The sequence below is a fragment of the Sphaerodactylus townsendi genome, linkage group LG12 (assembly GCF_021028975.2).
Source record: "Sphaerodactylus townsendi isolate TG3544 linkage group LG12, MPM_Stown_v2.3, whole genome shotgun sequence".
NCBI classification, from domain to species: domain Eukaryota; kingdom Metazoa; phylum Chordata; class Lepidosauria; order Squamata; family Sphaerodactylidae; genus Sphaerodactylus; species Sphaerodactylus townsendi.
The window spans coordinates 50,148,125-50,154,242 of record NC_059436.1 but is presented as its reverse complement, the minus strand read 5'-3'; the positions used below and the strand labels follow the sequence as shown (position 1 = coordinate 50,154,242).

Genomic DNA, 6,118 nt, shown 5'->3' with positions numbered 1-6,118 from the left:
TTCTCTACCCTAATCACCGCAGCCAAAAAAAGTACTCCCCCCTGTAGTTTTCTCTCCCATTTGAACGGGGCCAACATTTGGCACACCTCACCTGTATTGCTTAATAAACCCTGTTCAAAAAGGAGAGCCATAATGCTTTCAGCTTCAGGTTCTCAATGTTATGCCTCTGCCTTGTTACATGGCAGATTTAATAAGCAAGAAAAGGCTAGCAAAGATTGTGCCCATGTAACGACGGTGGCTCAGTAGTTGAATCTCTGGCTCCGTACCAATTACCCTTCACTGTCTCCAGATTCAAAGGAAATCGAATCCAAGCATATGTGAATCTCACTCCCTTACATTTACCCGACCTCCTCGGATTCTTCTATTTAGATTACACTACTTTGTTGGAACAAATCTCCCTGATCGCTTCTCTGTATGATAGTGGCAGACTTTCTCCTGGAAATTACTAAATGCCAGTAGATTTCCTTTGTCCTAACATGTATATCCTGTACTGTATATGCTTTTTAATCTGTTTTTATTATTGTTGTACTGCTGTCTATGCCAATAAAGGCTTGCTACGAATCCCACCACAGCTTAAGAGGCAACTGGGGCCTGTGTTGTGAGTCTCAGCCTTCTTTGGCACCATATCGCTGACTATGGCACACTGCAGGACATGGGCAGTTGTTATGCACCTTGGTGTGGTTTTCCCTCAAAACCAGATCTCTAGTTTGCCTCTTTGCTGGGGCAATGGACAAATGCAAAATGCTGCTCCACTATGAGGCCCATAAAGCGTACTAAGCTCTGCCAGTCACCTGCCTGGCAATTTGCAGCACACCGTCCATTATAACACAACAATTATTAGACCCATTTTTCCAGCTCTTCTTCTATAAACCACCATGATTGTCGGGGGGGAGGCCTTGTCTCTTAATTTCACGCATAATATTTACTGTGCCCCGTTTAGGAATTTTCTCTCCGCCTCGTCCCACAGAAGTTTGTGCCTCCCTTTGCCACAAGTCTCTCAAACTGGGTGAAAAGCTAAACCAAGGAACCGGTTTGTCTCCAAGGAACTCGGTGTGATACGTGTAACGTCTCCACCTCTCATTTTACTCTCACAACAACCCTGTGAGATAGAGTTAGGCTGAGAGGCTGTCGGTGTGATATGTGTCCAAGGAACTCGGTGTGATATGTGCAACGTCTCCACCTCTCATTTTACTCTCACAACAACCCTGTGAGATAGAGTTAGGCTGAGAGGCTGTCACTAGCTCAAGGTAACTTAACATTTCATCAGGGCAGGCACGCATACTAAGGTCTCTGTGGTTCTTAACCTGAACGCTAACCCCTGCACCGTACGACCTCTCTGTCAGATTTCCTTTCTGCCTTGTTCACTCAGCACTATATGCAAAAGTCATCTATCGATCAAAAGTTATCCTAGTGTTTTTTTTTAAGCTCTCTAGTTGTTAAATGGTGCGATGTTTACAATTTAAAACAGCACTGTGGTAAGCGGTCCGCCAATTCAGCCTTTGGAACTTGAAGGTAAAACTACCCTAGTAAGAAAACAAAAGTCGCTTTTGAGCGGAGCTGGCTGCAGGCCAGATTGGTGTGTTTGCTGCAATTCAGGTAAAACTAACTGGCTCGTCTGGTTTTCTGACATTATTGCTAAAGTTCTCTGAATGTGGCATATTTTTAAATCTTGAAGTGGCTCTTCTTGACGTGGCAGGTATTGCGGACCAATGTATTTTCCTCTGCTCTTTTTTAAAAAGCATACTACAGTTCAGCAACAGTGTAAGATTTCTGTGCCTCCAAAGCGTAGGAGGCACCTTAAGTCTCCATCTTCATCAACAGTGGCTATTTCAAAGATTTTGAGCGGGGGGAGATTTAGACCGACATAGAAGTCTGCCAGGTTAGATGACAAAATAGGGTTGCTGGTTTGGGACTGCAAATGGGCCTGGTGAATGGGTGAAGTCTAGTTGTAGTTTGCAGACTGGCGGACTTTGATAGATCTAGGGCAGTGATGGCGAACCTTTTCGAGACCGAGTGCCCAAATTGCAACCCCAAACCCACTTATTTATCGCAAAGTGCCAACACGGCAGTTTCACCTGAATACTGAGGTTTTAATCTAGAAAAAACGGTTGGCTCCAAGTCGCGCGTTACTTGGGAGTAAGCTTGGTGGTAGTCGGTGGCTTTGCTTTGAAGCAACTATGCAGTGCTTCGAATGGGTGTATCACGACCCTAGGAGGGTTTACTCAGAAGCAAACCCCATTGCCAGCAACTGAGCTTACTCCCGGGTAAAGGATCACGCTTTCGTTCTTCCCATGAAAATCAGAAGGGTTTAACAGCGCTTAACAGGGTTACCTACACTGCTTCCCCAGAACTAGGTCTTAGGTTTAATGCTAATAATCTCCCTGAAATAATTACACTATTATCACATGATGAAAACTCTGTGCACGTGTGCCCACAGAGAGGGCTCTGAGTGCCACCTCTGGCACCCATGCCATAGGTTTGCCACCACTGGTCTAGGGCAGTGGTGGCGAACCTTTGGCACTCCAGATGTTATGGACTACAATTCCCATCAGCCCTTGCCAGCATGGCCAATTGGCTGATGGAATTGCTGCTATAATGTATTTTAATGAATTTTAATGTTTTATCGCTATTGTATTTATGAGATCTTATATTGTATTTGTTTTATGTCTCATTGTACACCGCCCAGAGCCCTTCAGGGGTTGGACGGTCTATCAAGCCTAATAAATAATACTAATACTAATACTAATACTAATACTAATACTAATACTAATACTAATACTAATTATTATTATTATTATTATTATTATTATTATTACATATTATTATTATTATTATTATTATTATTATTATTTCCTAATTCAGACTGACAAACGCTTTGGGAACACAATAATTCTTAATCTCAATGATTGTGGGAAAAAAGAAAGTGTGGATAGTCGATGTTGCAATTCCTGGTGACAGCAGAATTGATGAGAAGCAACTGGAAAAACTTACACGATGCAAAGATTTAAGGATTGAACTACAAAGACTCTGGCACAAACCAGTAAAGGTGGTCCCAGTGGTGATTGGCACACTGGGTGCAGTGCCTAAAGATCTTGGACTGCACTTAAAAACAATCGGCACTGACAAAATCACCATCTGTCAGCTGCAAAAGGCCACCCTACTCGGCTCTGCACGCATTATTCGTCGATACATCACATAGTCCTAGATGCTTGGGAAGTGTCCGACGTGTGATGTAATACAAAATCCAGCATATTGATCTTGTTTGCTGTGTATAACTGTTTTTGTATCAATAAAGTAAGAATAAGAATAAGAACCTCCCTTTCTCTCCTGCGGGAGACTCAAAGGGGTTGACAATCTCCTTGCCCTTCCCCCCCCTCACAACAAACACCCTGTGAGGTAGGTGGGGCTGAGGGAGCTCCGAGAAGCTGTGACTAGCCCAAGGTCCCCCAGCTGGCATGTGTGGGAGTGTACAGGCTGAATTCCCCAGAGAAGCCTCCACAGCTCAGGCGGCAGAGCTGGGAATCAAACCCGGTTCCTCCAGATCAGAGTGCACCTGCTCTTAACCACTACGCCACTGCTGCTCCTAGAAGAAGAAGAACAACAACAACATTTGTAACCTGATGAGGCTATTGTTTTTTTTTTAATGGAATAAATATATCTACACTGCAGAGGGGAGTGGCAATTCTGGGCCATGACTACGCACAGCTCAAAATGTACACAAGATTAAAAGAAATCAGTGCGGAATTGTATTGTCAAATGGCCAGAATCAACTGCATGTGGACGAAATGTTAAGAGCTAAAACTACCAGACCACAGCCACACTGACCTGAAAATCCACAACAGCCAGGGGCAGGCTAATCAGATTACTTTTGAGTAAGCCTTACATGTAATTTTGTGTACTAACGATCATCCTCAATCACTCTTTCCCTTCCTCCTCCATTCTGTTGTTTAGTCCAATGCGGACATTCAGATTGTAAACTTCTCTGGGCAGGGACCTTTTTTGGGGTGTGCTTGAAATCAAATTAATAAAAGCCTAGGCTAGAATCTCTTTAGGAAAGAAGGAAGGAAACAAGTATGCTACTTCACCCACTGATTTGTTAATAACAACTTAATATCCTCACATTTTTACTAAGGGTCTACATTTACTAATATGCCTACAGTTTACACCAGTTACTAAACTCCAAAGTCTTGGCCCAATAACGGATTTAAGAGGCAAAAAGTATAATAAATCAAATATAAAATCTATTTGGCAGCAGCATCACTTTCAAGAGGCCGAAGCAAAGAGCACAAAGGGTTTTCAATTTTTTTCCGAGTTTACATAGCCATCAAGTCCTCGTCCTCATAACAATATCTGTGAGGTCAAGAAGACTCGCCTTTTACATATTTTCACACACCTTAGTACCTCCCCTTCTACTCTACTAGGTTTGTACACGGGCACATAAGGTAGAGGGAGAGGACCTTCATTTATACCAGAACGCCTCAGAAATAGTTTGAAATGAAAAATCATCCTGAGTTTGACACCACAGCAGTAAGAACGTCCTAATCTTGATCCTCCTTGATCTGAGGTTGCAAATGCCTGAGCAGTCCAGATGCTCAGGAGCAGCAGCAGCAGCAGAAGGCCCTTGCTTTCACCTCCTGCAGGTGAGCTCCCAAAGGCACCTGGTGGGCCACTGCGAGGAGCAGAGTGCTGGACTAGATAGACTCTGGTCTGATCCAGCAGGCTAGTTCTTATGTTCTTATGTTCTTACATACCCAAGATGGGGGCTAGTTGGGGGCATTTATACAGAACTTTCAGTTTTGGAAGCGCTTTGCATATATCGGTACAATAGCCCTGTAAGGAAGGCCAGTAGTGCTATCACCTACTTAGGGTCACTGCGAGGAGCAGAGTGCTGGACTAGATGGACTCTGTTCTGATCCAGCAGGCTAGTTTTTATGTCCTTATGTTCTTACATACCCAAGATGGGGGCTAGTTGGGGGCATTTATACAGAACTTTCAGTTTTGGAAGCGCTTTGCATATATCGGTACAATAGCCGTGTAAGGAAGGCCAGTAGTGCTATCACCTACTTAGGGCCTCTGCGAGGAGCAGAGTGCTGGACTAGATGGACTCTGTTCTGATCCAGCAGGCTAGTTTTTATGTTCTTATGTTCTTACATACCCAAGATGGGGGCTAGTTGGGGGCATTTATACAGAACTTTCAGTTTTGGAAGCGCTTTGCATATATCGGTACAATAGCCCTGTAAGGAAGGCCAGTAGTGCTATCACCTACTTAGGGCCTCTGCGAGGAGCAGAGTGCTGGACTAGATGGACCCTGTTCTGATCCAGCAGGCTCGTTCCTATGTCCTTACGTTCTTATAAGGCGGGCAAAAGTTTGTCAACACCGTTTGCAAACTTTAAAGTTGTTCCCCCCCTCACTTCACGACCTTGCTCGCGTCGTTACGAACTCCGTGCGTTTTTTTAAAAGCATCGTGCACGCGGGCGCATCAAAACGCGACTCTGGTGGGACTCGAACCCACAACCTTTGAATGACTTCCGCCGTCACCCTTCCTAGAAGTCCAATGCGCTATCCATTGCGCCACAGAGCCTCTTGAGTAAGCCGCTGTCATCCTCCCTTGTTCTCTCCTTTGACCTCCCTCCCCCTCTCCTCTCCTGCCTCCGGCTCAGCTCTCCCAGTGGTTGATCTCCTTCGAAATCCGATCCGGGGCTGCTGGCGAACTTGCCCAAGCCCTCGTCTGGCCGGACGCCCCGCAGGAAGCGCTCGCGTCGCAGCTCCCCACGTTTCCTTGCAACTTTCTCTCTCTCTCTCTCTCTTTTTTTTTTTGCAGTTCACTGGCTGCACTTTAGGCTACATTCAAAGGGACAAAGAAGGAATTCATTCATTCATTCATTCATTCATTCATTCATTCATTCATGCAATCTACCCTGGGGGATCCTGCAATAAACTAGGGAGGGGGCAATCACTTGGGGGGGGGGGACGCAAAAACTACGAAAAGTCGGAGGGGGGAGGAGACGCGCACCCCCCCCCCCGCCTCCCTAAGAGCAGACCACGTGTAGGCTGGAGAACGCCACCCACCCGAAGACTACAATTCCCGGCGGGCGTCGCGGCGGAGAGCCCGTCCCG

The 6,118-nt window shown here is 45.4% G+C and overlaps 1 non-coding gene across 1 annotated transcript; it reads right to left on the bottom strand.

Moving 5' to 3' along the window:
* Nucleotides 1-5,488: 5,488 nt before the first annotated feature.
* TRNAR-UCU lies at nt 5,489-5,582 on the bottom strand. Its single transcript has 2 exons — nt 5,546-5,582; nt 5,489-5,524 (listed from the first exon to the last, which is right to left on the bottom strand). It is a non-coding gene; the product is annotated as a tRNA-Arg (tRNA).
* Nucleotides 5,583-6,118: the final 536 nt, after the last annotated feature.